General features: G+C 35.5%; 1 long non-coding RNA gene across 2 annotated transcripts in view; it reads right to left on the reverse strand.

Moving 5' to 3' along the window:
• The window catches only part of LOC125669775 (uncharacterized), a 42,480-nt gene that overhangs the window by 10,126 nt on the left and 9,923 nt on the right, over window positions 1-22,431 (reverse strand). The window contains exons 1-2 of one of the 2 annotated variants that reach the window (XR_007368021.2): window positions 11,322-11,441; window positions 9,833-9,961 (exon numbers count right to left, since the gene is read on the reverse strand). This is a non-coding gene — a long non-coding RNA (uncharacterized LOC125669775). Of the gene's footprint in view, window positions 1-9,832; window positions 9,962-11,321; window positions 11,442-22,431 lie in introns of those variants that run through there. The other variant, XR_007368022.2, reaches the window with a different exon arrangement.

Here is a 22,431-nt window from a genome sequence, read left to right on the forward strand (position 1 = left end):
TGTATTTTATTCATATCTTTGGTTGTGTGTATTTTTGATAGCAATGAAAAACAAAAATCAAACGAATGCATTTCGTTTACAATGCTTGTGTGGAAATTCCAGTTCTATAAATGGCGCTAAAATTAGAACGGGAAAGACGCATTCCAGAGAAAAGTAGTCCCGCGTGCTTAGTGCAGATGGACTCCGAACGAAATTTTTTTTGACTAAGAAATCAAACAAATTTTTCATCCAATCAGCATCGTTGTTAAGTCATCACTTTAAAAGTTATTAAATGATAAATGTATAAAGACAAATAAGAAGTTTCTCATGTACAGTTTATTCCCTTGAATTTCTCTAATACACGAACCATGTAAGAGTTTAGGGAGAAAAAAACATGATAACCAGGTCCCATAAAATAAAAGCCATATATCACAGATTCAAATTCCATATCTTCTAAAACTTAAAATCAATGGACCGAAAAATAATTCGAACTTGATCTGTTACTTTTCATGGTAAAGCAATGTACCAAATACCAAATGAATATCTGCAATCATGCTGGGGAAAAAATACGGAACTGAGTATTTGGGGTTGATTTTCTAAGTTCAAGGGCCATAACTCAGCAAAACAGTCAATGGACTGGAACAAAATTCGTAACTTGTCATAGGAAAGCAATGTAACAAATACATGTATCAAATGATATGGCGAAAAATGTGGGGAAGACTGCTTTGCTGGACTGACAAAATTTCATTTTATTTTCAACTTGGTTTAAGGTAACTCCATACTCGCACTTTTATCTGATACAAGTTTAAAATGTGTATTTATTTCCATTAGTTGGAGTTTTAAAAAAAAACTAACAAATTATTGAATAAGATGCATAGGTCATCACACTTTTTAAGATGTAAGACGTACATAAACAGAATCATATATCACCGTCAGAAAATTCCAATTTTCCTTAAACAGCGTTATCAAAATTCCATACAAACTGGTTATGACGCTGTAGCAGCATTCATAACAATTTCATGAAACTGTATCTTTACAAAATATACAAAATGTTTGTAAAAAATAAAGGAAATCATCGCATAATAGACGTGATAAAGAAATCAATAGAAACAGAGTTATTCCCCTTGGATTCAATATTTTAAAACGTATCTATAACTTAGACTTTTGAAATATTTTATTTTTAAGAAGATTTTTTTACAATAACAAAAGGAAAAGACTCCAACAAAATTTATGTTCCTATCATGCATAAATCTAAATAAATAATGATTTTGCAAAATCTGATGACATCACAGGAGGGTGGAATTACTTTAAGCATCTTAAATAAAAGCAAAATATTTCAATGTAAATAAAATCTCAATTCATAAATTACTTTCTGCATCCAAAGAGTGTTTTAGTAATATTTTACTTTTGTTTTATTTGCACCTATTGTTATTTTCACATCCTTGAACTCTCAAATATTTCAAACTTGTATGCTAGCGGGGCATTCCTGTCACAATAATCACTGGTATTAAACTGATGATAGTAACGATCGTTACTATCATCCCAAGATGGAAGAAGGAAATTCCAGAAAGACCACATTTAGTAATTATATCTATTTGTATTGTTTATTTGCGAATGATATGTAGGTAAGAAATATCATACACTGGCAACAATTACGATCAGGTGTTATTTTATCTTTTATACGGCTCATATGAACAGAGAATTCGTCGTTGAAAAAACAGCGAGGATGATAGTAACAAAAGTTTTACGTTACTATCATCATTCATTTCCGTTACTATCATCCTCGCTGTTTTTTCAACGACGAATTCTCTGTTCATATGAGCCGTATAAAAGATAAAATAACACCTGATCGTAATTGTTGCTAGTGTATGATATTTCTTACCTACATATAATTCGCAAATAAACAATACAAATAGATATAATTAGTAAATGTGGTCTTTCCGGAATTTCCTTCCGCCATCTTGGGATGATAGTAACGATCGTTACTATCATCAGTTTAATACCAGTGAATAATTGACACATTAAGTTAGAACTTGCTTCTACGAATTGCTAAATCGTAGAAACGATTTTTTTTTAAAAAACCGTTTATACTATATACTAAATCACATATATACGACTTTTCAAATCGTTTTTACGATTTACTGAATCGTAGAAACGACTTCCAAAATTGTTGCAACGACATTATGAATTGTTTATACGATTTATGAAATTGTAGAAACGATTTATTTTTTATTTTCTACTCGAATACGCCGTCGCAACATTTAGAATTTGCCTAAAAAGAAAAAAGGTCGAGAAAACGACATCAGGTTACCATTCTGAGATATCGTGATGAAACATACAATATGTACATGTAATATTATGATACATATAAAGGAATATGAAATTGTTTTGGTAAGGTAAATTTCCGAGAGTTCCGAAGGGCGGCACGGCATCGATGCGCACTTTACTTCCGTTTCGTTGTAGTGCCACAGATGCTACCTTTGTTGGACCGTGATTGGAGTGGATTTCCGAGGTACATGAGGGGTACATTGGGAATGACATAGTAGGATGTGAACTGTTTCCAAGATGAGTGGCGATAAGTGAAGGGAATACTGGAAATTAGAGGGAAAACAAGGTTCTGTTGTCCGCCCTTATTAAGAATTTTGTTCAGTTAATTGGTGGCGCCAAGTTTTTATTGGTGGAAAAGAGAACCTAGATACCAGGGAAGAGACCACCGACCTTCCGAAAGTAAACTGGGAAACTTTGTCACTTACCGGCGCGAACGGGGTTCGAACCCGCGCCGACCAGAGGTGAGAGGCCTTGTGATTTGGAGCGCGATGCTCTAACCACACGGAGGCCCCTTATTAAGATAAAGAGAGACTTATTTTTTATCAGAGTTCATTTTGCGAGCCTGGAGCAAGTCTCTTCCGATCAGGAATTGTGTCTCTTAGTAACAAGAAACAACATAAATAACACTTGGAATCGCTTTCTGGATCTGGAAATCTGCGCAGCCTCATTCATCTCAGTGACAAAACACGCTTCTTTAGAAATGTTTGTTTCAAAAAATCGATCGATGGATTCTTAACCTTCAGAAATCCATTGTTGAATTGTTCTAACGTGATAATTGTATATCAACTATCATGATATCTGCAAATATTTACTAACCAGCAACAGAAACAGCATTCCTTTAAACCTGCTGACACCTTGCAATATTAACCGCGTCGCAAGGATCTACCGATACCCGTACTAGTTTTATGTATATTGCAATGGAAGAAAAAAGTGCAAATCAAAACTGGAGTACACATATCTCCTTTCTGATAAGTTAATGACTTTTGTCAAAAGATTAGATTTGCTTTCTCTTGAGTCTGATAATAGTATTTTCTTGAGTTTGATTATATTGATTCGATATATTTCTCAAAATATTTGCAAAAACAAAATCTATTATATTGATAAAGTACAGGAACTGTAGGCAGGGTTAAATAACGATATATTCATAACACAGATTTAGCTACGATAAAACACAGGAATCATAGGCAGCGTAAAATAACTATAAAACACAGGAATCATAGACAACGTCAAATAACTATAAATCACAGGAATCATAGACAGCGTTAAATAACTATAAATCACAGGAATCATACGCAGCGTAAAATAACTATAAATCACAGGAATCATGGACAGCGTTAAATAACTATAAAACACAGGAATCATAGACAGCGTTAAATAACTATAAATCACAGGAATCATAGACAGCGTTAAATAACTATAAAACACAGGAATCATGGACGGTGTTAAATAACTATAAAACACAGGAATCATAGGCAGTGTTAAATAACTATAAAACACAGGAATGATAGACAACGTCAAATAACTATAAAACACAGGAATCATACGCAGCGTTAAATAACTATGAAACACAGGAATCATAGGCAACGTCAAATAACTATAAAACACAGGAATCATAGGCAACGTCAAATAACTATGAAACACAGGAATCATAGACAGCGTTAAATAACTATAAATCACAGGAATCATAGGCAGTGTTAAATAACTATAAAACACAGTAATCATAGGCAGCGTTAGATAACTATGAAACACAGGAATCATAGACAACGTCAAATAACTATAAAACACAGGAATCATAGACAACGTCAAATAACTATAAAACACAGGAATCATGGACAGCGTTAAATAACTATGAAACACAGAAATCATAGGCAACGTCAAATAACTATGAAACACAGGAATCATAGGCAACGTCAAATAACTATGAAACACAGGAATCATAGACAGCGTTAAATAACTATAAATCACAGGAATCATGGACAGCGTTAAATAACTATAAAACACAGGAATCATAGACAGCGTTAGATAACTATGAAACACAGGAATCATAGACAACGTCAAATAACTATAAAACACAGGAATCATAGGCAACGTCAAATAACTATAAAACACAGGAATCATAGGCAGTGCAAAATAACTATAAAACACAGGAATCATAGACAACGTCAAATAACTATAAAACACAGGAATCATAGGCAACGTTAAATAACTATAAAACACAGGAATCATAGACAGCGTTAAATAACTATAAAACACAGGAGTCATAGGCAGCGTTAAATAACTATAAAACACAGGAATCATAGGCAGTGTTAAATAACTATAAAACACAGGAATCATAGGCAGTGTAAAATAACTATAAAACACAGGAATCATAGGCAGTGTTAGATAACTATAAAACACAGGAATCATAGGCAACGTTAAATAACTATAAAACACAGGAATCATACGCAGCGTTAAATAACTATGAAACACAGGAATCATGGACAGCGTTAAATAACTATAAAACACAGGAATCATAGGCAACGTTAAATAACTATAAAACACAGGAATCATAGACAGCGTTAAATAACTATAAAACACAGGAGTCATAGGCAGCGTTAAATAACTATAAAACACAGGAGTCATAGGCAGCGTTAAATAACTATAAAACACAGGAATCATAGGCAGCGTTAAATAACTATAAAACACAGGAATCATAGACAGCGTTAAATAACTATAAAACACAGGAGTCATAGGCAGCGTTAAATAACTATAAAACACAGGAATTATGGACAGTGTTAAATATCTATGAAACACAGGAATCATAGACAGCGTTAAATAACTATAAAACACAGGAATCATATACAACGTTAAATAACTATAAAACACAGGAATCATAGACAGTATAAAATAACTATAAAACACAAGAATCATAGGCAACGTTAAATAACTATAAAACACAGGAATCATAGACAGTGTTAAATAACTATGAAACACAGGAATCATAGACAGCGTTAAATAACTATAAAACACAGGAATCATAGGCAGTGTTAGATAACTATAAAACACAGGAATCATAGACAGCGTTAAATAACTATAAAACACAGGAATCATAGGCAGTGTAAAATAACTATAAATCACAGGAATCATAGGCAGTGTTAGATAACTATAAAACACAGGAATCATATACAGCGTTAAATAACTATAAAACACAGGAATCATAGACAGTATAAAATAACTATAAAACACAGGAATTATGGACAGTGTTAAATATCTATGAAACACAGGAATCATGGACAGCGTTAAATACGTATAAAACACAGGAATCATAGGCAGCGTTAAATAACTATAAAACACAGGGATAATAGACAGCGTTAAATAACTATAAAACACAGGAATTATAGGCCGTGTTAGATAACTATAAATAACAGGCATCATAGACAGGACAAAACAGGAATCATAGGCAGTGTTAAATAACTATAAATCACAGGAATCATAGGCAGCGTAAAATAACTATAAATCACAGGAATCATAGGCAGTGTTAAATAACTATGAAACACAGGAATCATAGGCAGTGTTAAATAACTATAAAACACAGGAATCATAGGCAGTGTTAAATAACTATAAAACACAGGAATCATAGACAGTGTTAAATAACTATAAAACACAGGAATCATAGACAACGTCAAATAACTATAAAACACAGGAATCATAGGCAGTGTTAAATAACTATGAAACACAGGAATCATAGGCAACGTCAAATAACTATAAAACACAGGAATCATAGGCAGTGTTAAATAACTATGAAACACAGGAGTCATAGGGAGCCTCAACTCTTTTCAGATGCCATACTTGTAAATGGCCAAATTATCATATAAAATGACAACCATTTATCGCCCCACTATATCTGATCATGCGAGAAACCAAGTGCAGTAGGATTGCCATAAACTTTAGGTTTCAAATACATGGAATATTAACAAAGTCATGGACAGTATTTAATACATATAGTTCAATACATACAAAGTAAAGGAAATTTGTCGCAAGGTCACATTCTTTGCTCGATACTCTTGGCTTATTTTCAGTAAATAACGTTGGTCTCTATATTCCGAGTGTGTAAGCACTGTACTGGTCTTGTCATTGCCGTCTATTGTCTCCAAGGTTTCAAGGATATATGAAGGATATATGAAAAATCGCCTTCAGGTATTTAGAGATGAACAGATTCGCGAGGTATATTTTTCAAATAAAAAAATACATGTGCAAGCATTTGCATGCCTAAGTCTAAACTGCGTACTATTCTATAACTCATATATACTATATATGCTTATTCTACAAATAGGACATATACACACCGAATCCGTTAAGGACAAAACACCTTCAATTGAATTAACTACTTCTTATAGTTGTTTAATCCTAGAAACAGTTAGTGGTACATGTACAATAAAATACACAGGATTTGTAAAACTATGAGAATAAAATTATTTATATACAGTTCAAGGACGTCATTGTCAGTGTCATTGTCAGTTGTCCTTGTAAAGAAACAGACATAACTGACGTTAGAAGGGTACAGGGTCATGAAATAAATGACACTTTTGAAGACAGTGATCATGGTTTGCACAATATTAACAGAGATTCTTAGCTGATTTATAAATTATATAGAAATGTTCGACTGGTTTTTGTGTCCTAGTGGTTGTGCTAAATCTCTGTTAATATTCGTTTTGCAACCGGGAGGCCTGGGTTCGATCCCGGCATCACGTCAAACTTAAGACGTTAAACATAGGTAGTGATTGTTTCTTTGCCATGTGCTCGACTTTAGCAGTGAAAGTCACACGTATTTCGGATATTACCTGTAAAATGGAGGTCCCGTATCACGGTAGGTGTTGCCATGATAAAGAACCCTCATTGTTATAGCCGTAAGCGCTATGCAAGGTCAAAATTTGTCGCACTTTACGTACAGCTGGTGACGTTTTTACAGAAGAGGAAATTCTTGAATGGGACCAAAAAAAAAAAAAATACGAAGAAAATAGGAAATTGTGAATCATTCTAGGAATAGTGCACCATAATCATATGTTGCATAGTTGTTAATGTCTGTATATAAAACTGTTAGATATAAAAAATTATCTTTAAATTATGGCAGACAGATTTGTTTGTCGCAAATATGAGGCACACTTGCAGCAAACTTTGCATTTTAGTAAAGGTAGACAGCGTATTCATGCAAACATTCTTGAAAACTTCAATACATATACACCAAATTTTATCAAATGTATACTTGTACATTACAAAAGATGGGAGGGGTGTTTAAGTGCGTTTTTATTTTAACAAGAGGTTCAAGGGCCTGAACGGTCGCCTGGGTATGCTTTTTATACTTCTCCATTTTATACTTTATATTAGATGATAGATATATTGGTATAACTATCATTCATATATGATGATTTAGAAATTTTACAGTTTTCAAAGAGGGTTCATTGTTTATTATAAGTAATCATATAAACAGTTTACCTGCTTGATGTCCAGGGGTAAAGATTTTCTAAAATATATTGCATTTTCAACATAGGATCAACTAAGCCTCACCCTAAAACCTTACCCTAGGGGTCATAAATTTCACATTGCTCATTATAATCATACAAACAGTTTGTCTGCTTAATGTCCAGCAGTAAAGAAGTTTTTAATACATAATGTATATGACCAATCTAACACCACCTTGGTACCTTAACCCTAAAGTCATGAATTCACAATTTGGGTAGTAGGCTAAATGTTCATTTTAAACATGGTGTCTAGAAGTAAAGCAGATTTTCTACGACGTAATGCATTTTCTACATATGGCTAACTTAGCCTCACCCTAAGATCTGAATCCTGAACACAGGGGTCAAGAAGTTCACAGTTTTGGTGGAGGGCTCATTATGATCATGCAAACATTTTGCCTCCATGATGTCCAGAAGTAAAGAAGAAAATTTTTAAAGATATAATGCATTTGCAATGTATGACCAAGTTAGCACCACTCTAGGGAGCCAGCGGTCACGACTTTCACAGTTTTGATAGAGGGCTCAATGCTCATAATCACGTCAACAGTTTGGCTACTTGATTTTAAGAAGTAAGAATATAATTTTCTAAGATATGATGCATTTTTAATACACAACCAACTTACCCTGTGACATGAACCCTACCCCAGTTTTGTCACAAGGTTCATTGGTAATACATGTAATAAACATGCCAACAGATTGACTGATTGATGTCCAAGAAAAGAAGATTTTCTCTGATACACGTATATATAATGCATTTTCAATATATGACCAACTTAGCGCCACCCTTTAGGTAATGAATTTCGCAATTTTGGTAAAGGATTCATTGCTTACTATAACCATGCTGATACTTTGATGTTCAAGAGTAACGAAGAACATTTCTGAAAATGACTTTAATTTTGATGGTTTTGGCCACAACCATCAGCCCCTAGGGGGAATGACATTAATTTTGATGGTTTTGGCCACATCCATCAGCCCCTAGGGGGAATGACATTAATTTTGATGGTTTTGGCCACATCCATCAGCCCCTAGGGGGAATGACATTAATTTTGATGGTTTTGGCCACATCCATCAGCCCCTAGGGAGGCAAGATCCAAAAAATTCTTAATTTTTGTTCCCCTTCACCTATACATGTTATAAACCAAAACTGGTTGAAATTGGTTCAGTCATTTCAGAGAAGAAGCTGAAAATAGTCAAAAGTTTACAACCGAAACACGACAACGGACATAAACAGATAGTATGGTGACCTAAAAATCCTAAAATTTAAGTACCGTCGAAAGAGTGATACAAGCTCTTGATGATTTTATATGAATTATTTTATGTGGTTTTTTTTGTTCCTAATAATAAAAAGGTGTGTTGTTTGCAAATAAGTGATCGATTTCGCGGTGACTTGATGCATGATATAAATATACATGTATAGTCAAACATGCCAAGAAAAATCAGGCAAACGTTCTATTTTAAAAAAGAAGAAGTAAATCATGAAAATTGAAAATGTTATTTGTTAATATATCTAAAATCGTACCTAGCTCTTTGAAAAAAAAAATATCTGAATGTTGACCATTTCATTTCAATTTCTTTTTAAATATATTTGTCCAATATGTTTCTTGGAAGATTTTAGCCGTAGATTTTAACACATAACGTTTTTTTTAATTTTCAGTTTGTTTTTATTTGCGAACAAAACACCCTTTTTCCTATTTCAGAAAGAAAATCACACAAAAAAACCTTATAATTACTGAAAGCTTGTATCTCTTTCGATGTTGAAATTATACTTCATACGAGATTATTTAATGAGCATTTTGTAGCGGTTCGCCGTACCTTCTTTGTTGTGTGATAAGCAGGTGATCGTGTACTGCACAAAATATTGAATTGAAAAGAACACTGTGGTGAAATTACTCTAAATCTTTTAGTCATTGAAACACCGTTATGAAATATAAACGTGTAAAAATATACTTCCCATTTTCAAACGTCTACCTAAAACGTAAATGAGAATATCGCATCTATTAATGGATGCTATTTGATTATAAAAGATTTACCTTTTATGGTAAGCAGTTTCCAGTCTCTCACGGGTTCTTCCCGATCGCGCTGCTATAGCCTGAACGTCATCACAGACTGAGCCATCCACGGTAGGTGAGAAGGGTGTGAGGACAGGAATTACCACACGACTAATTTGGTTAATCACGAACGATTTGTTTGAAAATAGAAATTAAAAAAATTACCGTAGTGGATTTTTTCTTCAGAAAGTGCTTTCTTTTCCAAGAATTCACATAATAAAAATTCATTTCATTCAGATATATATAAATCATAAATCGATACTCCAATTAATGATAGGACATTTACGATAAAAATTGAAAACAAGAGGGATCGTCCGGATTGAATCATTGAGATTCAATTGTCGTGAACAAGACTTAGGTCGGACCAGAGAAGGATTATACGGACAGCATGCGTGTCTAGCAATCAGTAAGCTGTACAAGGACTTACAGCACAGGAGGAGATAAATACGGTTTTGATGGAAATACGATTCCATTTGATAAGGAATATAATACGAAACAAAGCATCGACACATTCAATGCATTGCGTCAATACCACTTCTGTACCATGGAAGTGTTTGGTTTCACATCATACAGCAGATTTAAAGGCATGGTTTTGTAGCGTAATCTGGGCATCCGTGTCATGTTGAAAATTAATCTTACAGGTTTCATCATTTAGTGTATCAATAAGGAAAATTCTAACTTCAAATTCTTAGATTATTAGCTTTAGAGCATGGATGTTTAGAAGAGAAAAAAAAAATAAATCGAACGTTTGGAAATCTGTACTAAATACATATATCAGAACCGTTGTATGATGTACATTGAGAACAAAACATTCCATGATGTGTTTCTGGAGAGATGTGGTATTTTCGAGATATTTAAAAGATTCTGCGGGATATATATTTAGACAATCTGTAGTACGGTGTATTTTTTAAATTTGTTTGTAACTTTTCTCATAATTACAGTTTCAAAAATATTTGACATGAATAAAGAATTATATGTATAGTGTGTGGTCAATATGTGTCAATGATCTCTTGTGCATTTCAATATGGGTCACTTTTGCTACAGTGATAAGATGATAAGACCAAAACAAACTGTGCATGGAATGCTGATAGATTGTCGCATTTACATTAGATCGGCTACTAAAATAAAAAACAAATGTTCTCTAATAGTAATTTTTTTTATTCTTCCAATCATAAAATATTCATTGCTATTATGGAAGGACATATCAATCTTTTGGAAGTTATTCTTTTTTTTTTTTTTTTTTTTAAATATATTCTTGAAACTTATAATTATCGGTAAACATTTTCCTACTCTTTATCCATAAACAAAAGAATGTGATCACCATTTTGATTTATGTATAAATTTGCACACGTATGATTACGTTGCCATGAACAGTAAATGCAGTGTATGAATGTTTTACATTTAAAATCTAATTCCTGTACAGTAAAAAAATCAAATTAAAGGTGACTTGGAAAAAAAATCATTTACATACCGGGTATTAGGGATTGGAAATTCCAAACTACGTAAAATTAACCGCTTGCAGCCCACTTTGACGTTTGCGTCAATAGGTTTCTAGTATATGTCTGATGCGCGTTTGCTTCTAGCTACTCATTTGGCTTCTGATTTCAGGTCTATTATGGCTATTAAGTCTGTTTTGTACCGTTATTGGCAATAAATGCATAGCATTTGACTACAGCTGAGTCACTGAGAGTAATCATTTCATATTATAAACTGTTTGTGCGAGTAGGTTTCTATGCAATATATGGTGCGTTTGTAGCAAAGATTAATATTCTTGTTATGTCAAGCATTTTTTATATGAAGCCAGTTATGCCTTGAACACGATAAACATGATAAGCATCTTATAAAACAACGATGACTTTGCATGATCCATTAAAGCATTGCTGATATGACATGAATGAGAATCTCTTTGTCCTTTAGATGATAAAAAGACCCAAATACTCGCCCGAAATAAGGTGACTATGAGCTTCCAGCAGTTCAAAGCAAACAAAGGAAATTGAAGTACTACCCAGATAGTAATGGTTATGGTCACTCTCTGTTAACGGTAATTGCTGCACTGGCTCCGTGCTGATTTTAAGCATCGCATTTACAGGAGTATGAACTACATTATTCTAAAACAAACGTTTTATTGATTAACAGCGTGGCATGAATTAACCCATATGATAATCGGACAACTGCGATTCAAAACAAAGCAACGAAAAATAATCCAGCCATTTGAAAATCATGGACACGTGAGAATCTCCATCAAGGAATGAGGAATCATGAATCCAAGGACAATCAATACGTAACATTCTTCTTTGCGCTTGTTTCTGTTTTCCAAATAAATTTTCGAGGTCGTCGTGAATCTATGCGTTGGTGGATATACTTCATATCTTGGTTTGGGTTCAGATTTCTTGCAGTTAAACCATCAAAACTGACTTATAGTGGGACACATCTACACACGTTAGTGTCTAAATCACTGAAGAATTTATCACACAGTTAAGTGGTGATATTTGATATGTTTTTCTATCAAGATATTTTATAGCAATATATTTCAAGAACGAAATTAGTGAAATGTATGCTGGTTCCTAAGGTTGATATTGCCCCTTTAGGCAAGCGTAAAATATAGCCTCTGTCAACCAAAGCCCAGCTCCTGGCCTTCCCGTGGCGGAACTGATTTTACTAACACGGAGAAGGGGTGAAGGCGAGTCACTGGTGCCTTAAAACCAGCAGCTTCGGGTAAATGAGGCTCGTTAAACATTGGAGGGTAGCTCATCTAGGAGAGGGAAAACTCTGACTTAAAATCCTGGTTGTTGGAACCCATTAGTCGCCCAGACATCCAACAAATGGACAGACTGTGTTCATCAGCCTTGGTTGGCAATCAGTCTAAGAGAAGGAGACTCTGAAATAAAAACCTCCACTGGCAAGAGAGATGGACATATATGATCTAGACATATTGGGACTTAGCGAAGTTAGATGGACAACATCAGGAAATGTAATGCTAACATCAGGCCACACATTGCTATACTCAGGACCACCAAACGAAAATGATCATCACCACAATGGAGTTGGCATTTTACTCAACAACAAGGCAAAGTCTTCACTCATGGAATGGGAACCAGTTAGCGAGAGGATCATCGTTGCTCGCTTTATGTCAAAATTCCAGAAAGTGACCATTATACAGTGCTATGCCCCAACAAACGTAGCAGAAGAAAACGATAAAGAAGAATTTTATGATCAACTTCAAAGTGTAATAGAAAATGTAACACCTAGAGACATTTTAATATTGATGGGAGACATGAACGCAAAAGTGGGTAAAGACAACAACGGAAGAGGTCCATCATGGGGAAAGAAGGCATAGGAACCATCAATGAAAATGGAGAACTGTTTGCAGATTTTTGTGCACAAAACGACCTTGTTATTGGTGGAACAATTTTTCCTCACAAGAATATCCATAAAACAACATGTACATCACCAGATACAAAGACCAAAAATCAGATAGATCATATTACCGTAGCCAGGAGATGGAGAAAGAGCTTACAAGATGTCAGGGTCTATAGAGGTGCTGATGTTGGTTCTGATCATGAACTACTGGTGGCAAATTTCAAAATCAAAATATCCAGAGCAGTTAAACAAGGTGGACAGCTGAGCAGAGATACAACTTAGAGAAGCTTGGAGATGGTCAAAACATCAGAGACTTTACTATCAAACTCAGCAATCGTTTTCAAGCCCTTGCAGATGTAGATGATGGTACATTAGAAACGAAATGGCAGAGAGTTAAGAACTATTTTAATACCACTTGCGAAGAAGAGCTTGGTTACAACAAGAGACAATACAAGACCTGGTTGTCAAATGAAACAATCGATGCCATCGAGAAAAGAAGAAAAACTAAAATCCAACTTGAACAAGCAAAAACTAGATCCCAGTAAGAGAAGCTTCCAAAAGAATACTCAGATCTGCAGAAAGAAGTTAAAAGAAATGCGAAGCTTGACAAAAGGAAATATATTAACCAACTAGCTACTGAAGCTGAAAATGCCATGATTAGAAACGACACTAAAACTGTTTATAACATTACAAGACAGCTGGCAGGCAGAAAGACCAATACATCAAGACCAATAAGAGACAGAGATGGAAACACCATAACGAAACTGGAAAAACAACTAGAAAGATGGAAAGATTACTTCAGCAGCCTTCTAAATGGAGATGAGATTGCCAATAGCCCTGACATTTCTCCAGGTGATGATCTTGATATTGAAACATCCGCCATCTCTAAAGATGAAATTATCAAGGCAATTTGAAAAATCAAAAACGGTAAAGCTCCAGGACCAGACTATATTCCACCAGAAGTACTGAAAGCAAGCCCTGAAACAACAGCAAATATACTCCACGATCTGTTAAATACTATCTGGACATCTGAGGAAATACCAGAGGACTGGAGAACTGGGTTCATAGTAAAATTGCCAAAGAATGGAGACCTTAGTGATTGTCAAAACTGGAGAGGTATACAACTACTCTCACTACCTAGCAAAGTCTTGACACGCATAATTCTTGGAAGAATCAAAGAAGCCATCGAGAGATGCCTCAGAGATGAACAAGTAGGATTCAGGTGTGGGCGCTCATGTACAGACCAAATAGCCACATTGCGTCTCATCATAGAACAATCTCTCGAATGGCAATCACCACTCTATATCAACTTTGTCGACTTCAAAAAAGCCTTCGACATGCTTGACCGCATAACAATATGGAAAGTTCTGAGACATTATGGTATCCCAGAAAAAATTGTTAGAATAATACAAGAACTCTATAACAACACCAAATGCCAAGTCATTCACAATTCATCACTGTCACCATTGTTCAACGTGGGCACAGGGGTACGTCAAGGATGTCTATTATCCCCTCTGATCTTCTCTCTTGTCATTGACCGGATAATGAAAACAAGCATGATACCACCCAAGGGTATTTAATGGACACTATCCTCCAAACTAGAAGATCTGGACTTCGCAGATGACATCAGCTTATTATCACATCTGTTCCAGCATATCCAACTGAAAACAGAGTCACTCCAAACAGTTGCAAGGTCAACAGGGCTTGAAATAAACATCAAAAAGACCAAGTGCCTAAGAATCAATGCACAACATGACTCGCCTGTGATGTTGGAAGGCAACAGCATCCAAGATGTTGATAGCTTCACGTATCTGGGAAGCATAGTCAGCAAAACTGGAGGAGCAGATGAAGACATCAGAAGTAGAATTGGGAAGGCAAGACATGCCTTTGTTACCTTGAGACCAATCTGGAAGAGCAATAACATCAGCCTCAAAACGAAAATCAGAATATTCGAAACCAATGTAAAATCTGTTCTTCTTCACGGATCTGAGACATGGAAACAAACTAAAAAAACAGAGCATGACCTCCAAGTTTTTATAAACAAATGCCTCGGACAGATATTGAAAATTAGATGGCCTGAGAAAATATAAAACCAGGAATTATGGAGAAGAACAAGCCAAACTCCAATAATAGATACCATCAAAAGAAGAAAATGGCGTTGGATTGGTCATATCCTCAGACGACCACAGAATAACATCACAAGACATGCATTAGAATGGAATCCACAAGGAAAAAGAAAAAAGGGGCGCCCAGTAACAACATGGCGAAGGACTTTAAATACAGAGCTCAGGTCGATCTAGATGTCATGGGGAGAAACCAAACAAGCTGCACATGACCGAGACAGATGGAAAACTATTGTTGAGGCCCTATGCCCCTCAGGGGCCAAGAGGAATAAGTCAAGTAAGTCAAGTCATGCTGGAAAAGCTTGTAGATTTGAGAAATATAGAGTGGAATTCAATATCCAAAAAATAAGGAATTAAATATCCCCATAATAAGCAATTCAGTGTCCCATGATAAGGAATTCAGTATTCCCATCGTGTGAAATTCAGTGTCTCCCCAATAAGGAATTGAATACTAGTATAGTATGGAATTCAATATCCCCATAATAAGCAATTCAGTATCTTCATGCAAGATGAAGATAACGAACAGTGATCAATGTCATAACTCCTATAAGCAATACAAAATAGATAGTTGGGCAAACACGGACCCCTGGACACACCAGAGGTGGGATCAGGTGCCTAGGAGGAGTAAGCATCCCCTGTTGACCGGTCACACCCGCCGTGAGCCCTATATCCTGATCAGGTAAACGGAGTTATCCACAGTCAAAATCAGTGTGCCAAGAACGGCTTAACAATCGGTATGAAACACGTCAGACAGCATTTGACCCAATGCGAGGTTGTACTGACGAGGTTGATCGTTATAACGACCATAGAATGCTGACTTCAATCGAGACTGTTGAAATCCCTGTACCATCAACTTGTTTGTCAGTAGCTTACCTCGATTTAAAAACTGACTATACGCAGAACAAGCTCTTGCATATCGAATCAGTTGAGATATATAAACACCATATTCAGGTGATAATGGAATATTGCTACATAAATATGGGAAGTTGACGATGGAGAAGCTGAAATCATAATAAGAGACCAAATGGGGGCGATCCTTCAGATGAGATCGCAAAAACCGAGGCCCGTGTCACAGCAAGTGTGACACGATAAAGATCCCTTCCTGTCCGATTGATTGATTGATATTGTTTAACGTCCCACTCGAGAATTTTTCACACAGATGGAGACCTCACCATTGCCTTAGCTCAATGACCGTCAGCATCGAGCATGGGCCTAAATTTTGCAGCACTTCGCCGGCAATGGTGACGTCTCCTTATGAGTGCAAAAAGTATCGAGGAGGACGTTAAACAATATGCTAGCAATCAATGTTCCACATCTTTCAATTTTTGCGGTATTTATATACCACTACATACTCGGAAATCTTAACAAGAAATGTTGACAACCAAAGAGAAAAAATAAATGAAATTGGGGTTATTTCAAAATGGACTTGATATGTGTGGTTGGAAAATATAATCTTTGGCGATACATGTAACACATGTACCATCGGATAGGTAAAGTCACAAAGATTATCCCACTCAGTATCAAAGCTATTCCATATTGTTAAATCTGCCCATATGACAAGAACATTCTAATTACTTTCACGAGGATAATTTACTACATGAAACAAATCCTAGATGCAACAATACATCTGTAATTACGTATTTACCTAAAAAAAAAATATCTGATTCAATACATTTACCAAACAGGCAACTCCCTCAGAACGTCGCTGATATCAGAGCTTCCAATCACCGCAAACCCGGGTCCCGGCACTTTACATTAATAATTAACACAAAACGCCACAATTAGCTTAGATAAACTTCGCCAGGATTAAAAAACACACAACAGCAACAATTCATGAAATTTTTGAGACTATTCGATGTATCATATCAAAATTATTTTATGTCATATAAAAATTACAGACAATATAAGCTATTTTCAAGCATCTTGTATAAAATGATCGGCTGCTTCATTTGGTGCAAGATTCTATTCAAAATATATAAAGATGACTCTAATTCATGTCTATGCACCATCTGAAGCAGCCGGTGAAGAACAGAAGGATAAATTTTGTACACAACTGTAAGGTTTACAAACATGATTACTAGTTATCACAGGAGACATGATTGCAAAAATAGGAATAGGCAACACGTATTATGAACATGTTATGGGGCATTCATCTGTCGATTCAATATATCCCAGTGAACTCGAAATAAAAGATACCACAGAGTCGCCCACTTCTGCTTCATACTTAAATATTTAATTGAAAATAGATATTAACGGCAAACTAACAACTCAAGTTTATGACAAACGGGGTGATTTCAGCTCTCCATCATCAACTTCCCATTGTTATGTAGTAATATTCCATTATCACATGCATATGGTGTTTATATCTCTCAAATGATTCGATACACAAGAGCTTGTTCTGCGTATGATCAATTCTATAGCGAGGAAAGAAACTGGCAAACAAGCTGATGGTGCAGGGCTTTCAACAATCTCGTTTAAAGTCAGCATTTCGCAAGTTCTATGGTCGTTATAATGATCTAGTTTGCCAATACAACCTATCATTGGGTCAAATTTCATACTGATGTTTAGGCCATTCTTGGCACACCGATTTTGACTATGGATAACTCTGTTTACCTGATCAAGATATAGGGCTCACGGCGGGTGTGACCGGTCAGTAGGGGATGCTTATTCCTCCAAGACACCTGATCCCAGCTCTGGTATATCCAGGGGTCCGTGTTTGCCCAACTCTTTATTTTGTATTCTTTGTAGGATTTATGAGATTGATCACTGTTCGTTATCTTCGCTTTTCATGCATATGGGTGAAGGAATGATAACGATGAAATATATCACAATAACGAACTAGTGATAACAGGATCGATGTTCCCACATAAAGATATCCATATGATCACAAGTAATTCATTTGATGGAAGATGTGGTAAACAGATACATGTACACCACACACTTGTCAACAACAAATTCAGAAACTCGGTGATGGACACGAGAGTCCGTAATTCAACAGAATCCCGTGGGGATCCGGGTTAGAATAGGTCCTCAGTATCACTTGCTTGTCGTAACAGGCGACTAAATGGGGTGGTCCTTCGGGTGAGACCGCAATAACCGAGGTCCCGTGTCATAACAGGTGTGGCATAATAAATAACCCTCGTTGCAAGCGCGGAGCATAGGCCTAAATTTTGGAGCTCTTCACCGGCAATGGTGACGTCTCCATATGAGTGGAAAAGTATCGAGCGGGACGTTGATCAATATACAACCAACCAACCATTCAACAGATATTGGGAGTGATCACTATCTTGTGCGTACCGCCATAAAGCTTAAATTGAAGAAAGCGCCAAATTAAAAAAAACCGTAGAACAAAGGAAAAAAATCTTTACAAACAAACAGAAAATATACTACTATACACAGTAAAATTCAACGTAAGAGTTGCCAATCAATTTAATTTGCTCGAGAACCTAATTATGAATTAGCGACGAAGTTGTCATTTCGAGTGAACAGACAAGCAACAATCTAGAAAAAACATATGTCGAAACTGCAAAGAAGGTATTGGGAACAAGAAAAGGCCATGGATAAGCGATACATCAGGGAAACTTATTGATGAGAGCCCACATATATAAGAAACAAATAGGAAACAAATCAGAGCTACTGAAAGTTCGGGTAAAATAATAATACAGAGGAAAAGATAAAGAAGTTAACAAACACATAAGAACAAACAAAAGGCAATGAATCAATAGCATCTCAACTTAGGCTGAAAAGCAGCGAGAATTTAACACATGAAAGAAAAACTAAAACAAAGTGTTGTCATTCTGAACAAAAATGAAGATCTAATCACAAGTAATGAAAATAAGATAAGAAGGATGGAAACAAAGCTTCAGTGAGGAACTAAACAGAGAAGAATCAAAATACCCTGTTGGTATTGAGCAGTCATATGAGATGATATGTGAGATCAGTTGCGAAGAACAATCTTTAATGGAGATCAGAAATGTAATACGAAAACTCAATAATGGGAAAGCACCTGGGATATCTATAAATGCTGTAGAATTCCTGAAACCAGGTATTGAATACAGATCAAACAAGATCAGACATCTTATAAGCAGTATTTGGAGAAACGAAAGCATACCATCAAACTGGAAAAAAGTTTGGTTATTAACTTACCACAACAGGAAATTTTAAAGAATGTAAAAATTACAGAGGAATCACTCTACTAACAGAGATGAGCAAAATTCTTGAAAATATCTCATAGATATAACAAAAGGATTTTGGACAAGCAGAGAAACAACAGGGCAAATATTCATTCTACGTAACATCATTGAACAAGTAACTGAATAGTAGGCAATACATAAACTTTATTAATTTCGAGAAGGCATATGACTCCATACACAGTGAAAGCAGGTGGAACATCTTAACAAGCTATGCCATACCAACAAAAGATATCATCTTGAAATTATTTTATGATGGATTCAGCTGCGCAGTCATTGATGGAAATGACACCTCAGATTTGTTTGAGATTAGAACTGTATTCAAACAAGACTGCAACATGCCTAGATATTTGTTCCTCCTGGCATTTGGCCGAGTGATGAGAAAAACTATTGTGGGAGAAACAGGCATCAGGTGGAACTTTACATCAAAGCTTGATGATCTGGACTTTGCAGACGATATTGAGCTACTGAGTTCATCCAAGAAACACATCCAAAGGGAAATTGACGAATTAGAACAACCTGCAAATACTTAAAGTTAATACTGCCAACAGTATTATTGTGAGAATAAATCCCAAACAACAGTAACCTATCAATTTGAAATTTCAACACATTTGTATATCTGAGTGCAACCGTTTCAAAACAAAGAGGAAGCAAGGAAGATATTAGAGGAAGAGTTTCAAAGGAATGATTTGCTTTCGCAAGACACAAAAGGATATGGAACGTTAACTTCATCAGTAAGAAAACAAAACGGGCTTTTAAAGACATAAGTTATACCAGTATTAATGTATGGATGTGAAACATGGAAAATGAATAAAGGGGATGAAAAGATGATTGATATGTGCCACAAAAACAGCTTAAGGAGGTGTGCTACACCAGAGACATTTGATGTAGATGAAAAGTAGAGGATATGTACAAAAATATTTTGAAGTTGAAAATTTTCAAATTTACTTTATTTTGTCAAAAAATACAGTTTTAGTAGAAGGTAATCTGAAAAAAATTTAAAACCCCTGCTGGACTAGAACATGCGACCTACAGGTCAGCAATCGTTATTCTAACCTACTGAGCTACTCGGCTAGGTATTTAAATGGAAAGGGAAAAGTCAAATATTGCTGATATCGATTTTTTCATCCATGTTTTTAAAGGAAGTCTTAAAATCTGATCGCAGGAAAAACTACCAACTTCAGAATTACTAAGATGAGAAATGCAGCTCTTAAGCCAAGAAATTAGGTACAGAAAGTGGAAATTATTTTTTCATCAGTTTTACATACGTTATTTCGAGAAGCTACAACTAGTCTATACTTGGATTTTTCAACACCTGAATATAGACTGAACTCTATGATTATGGGTGTTGCCAATCACAGGCTCTTTAAACCACCACGGGTCATGGATGATATTCCTTCCAAATCGTGCCGTCAGTTCCTTAAGCTCAAATTTACAAACAAAGGAATAGATGCCGTCAACATAAGCAACATTCTTCGTCATAAAAACGTTCAGTCGTGTATTCAAACTTATTTCAAGTTCAAGTCTACACCCCGTATTTCCTACAAATATAGTTCTACTATTGCATACAAACTTTTCAATTATAAAATAACCTTGCAGTGCCTATATATAGACCATCTTATACTTAATCCACCTATGTGGTATTGTTCTTCATCTTCTTTCAACTATAGACCAGCTGGACATGTCATTACTGGTGATGTTGATATAGTTAACAAGATTGCTACACGTAGCCATGTCCCCCACCGCCGCAAAAAAAGTCGAAGCACAAAAGTCCCATAACTCCTGTACTAAAATTTGTCGAATCAAAATGACGGCGCAATATGATCAACTACATACGGAGACTAACAATCCTACAAAATTCGAACAAAATCCGTTGAGCGGTTTCGGAGAAATTGCGAACACAAAGTGTTTCTATAGTGTAACATGTACAAATTCAACAAAGTTCCATAACTCCTGTTAAATTTATCGAATCAAAATGACAGCGCAATATGATCAACTACATATGGTGACTAACAATCCTACAAAATTTGAATGAAATCCAGTGAGCGGTTTCGGAGGAGTTGCGTCCACAAAGTGTTCCTATAGTGTAGCACGTACAAATTCAACAAAGTCCCATAACTCCTGTAAAAATTGTCGAATCAAAATGACGGCATAATATGATCAACTACACATGGTGAATAACAATCCTACAAAATATGAACAAAATCCATTGAGCGGTTTCTGAGGAGTTGCGTCCACAAAGTGAAGTGGGACGGACGGACACACGGACATCGCGTTGCGGTGGGGGACAAAAATGAGGACTTCAAATCACTTTCTCTAAAAGGTCCTAAATACAGAGAAGCTCGGTCTTTCAATTGATGACAGAACTTCTTTTCTATTATGAATTCTGTCGAGGATTATGTCAGACGATGGTCTAAATATGAAAAAGAACTTGATACATTGTCAGAATGGATTAAAAGTATAAGAGGAATATTAAAATCCCACATTAGACATATGAAAACAAAAGTACGTACCATCTATCCTTCTGTGTTTAGTAAACCAGAAGTGATAAAAGAATTAGATAGGTTACATGAGGAATATGTTTTGGTTCCAGCTGACAAAGCTTGTAACAATATTGTCTTTGTTTGACAACTGTATTTTAAACGAACTTGGCATTACTTTCACTTTTGGTAATCGTACCTATACTCCAACTGCCCTTTCAAAAGACGAAGTTCTTCAAAACCATGCTTCAGTTTTAGACACATTTAATATCCCAGTCAATGGGTCGGATGAATATGAGTTACTGTACCTATACTGGATTCCTAAACTTAAAAAAACCCTTACAAACAAAGATACATTGCTGGATTCAGTAAATGTTCTACCAAGCCCCTATCTTTGCTCCTCACGAAAATATTAACAGCTGTGAAGG

Source organism: Ostrea edulis, chromosome 4 (genome assembly GCF_947568905.1).
Source record: "Ostrea edulis chromosome 4, xbOstEdul1.1, whole genome shotgun sequence".
Classification (NCBI taxonomy): Eukaryota; Metazoa; Mollusca; class Bivalvia; order Ostreida; family Ostreidae; genus Ostrea; species Ostrea edulis.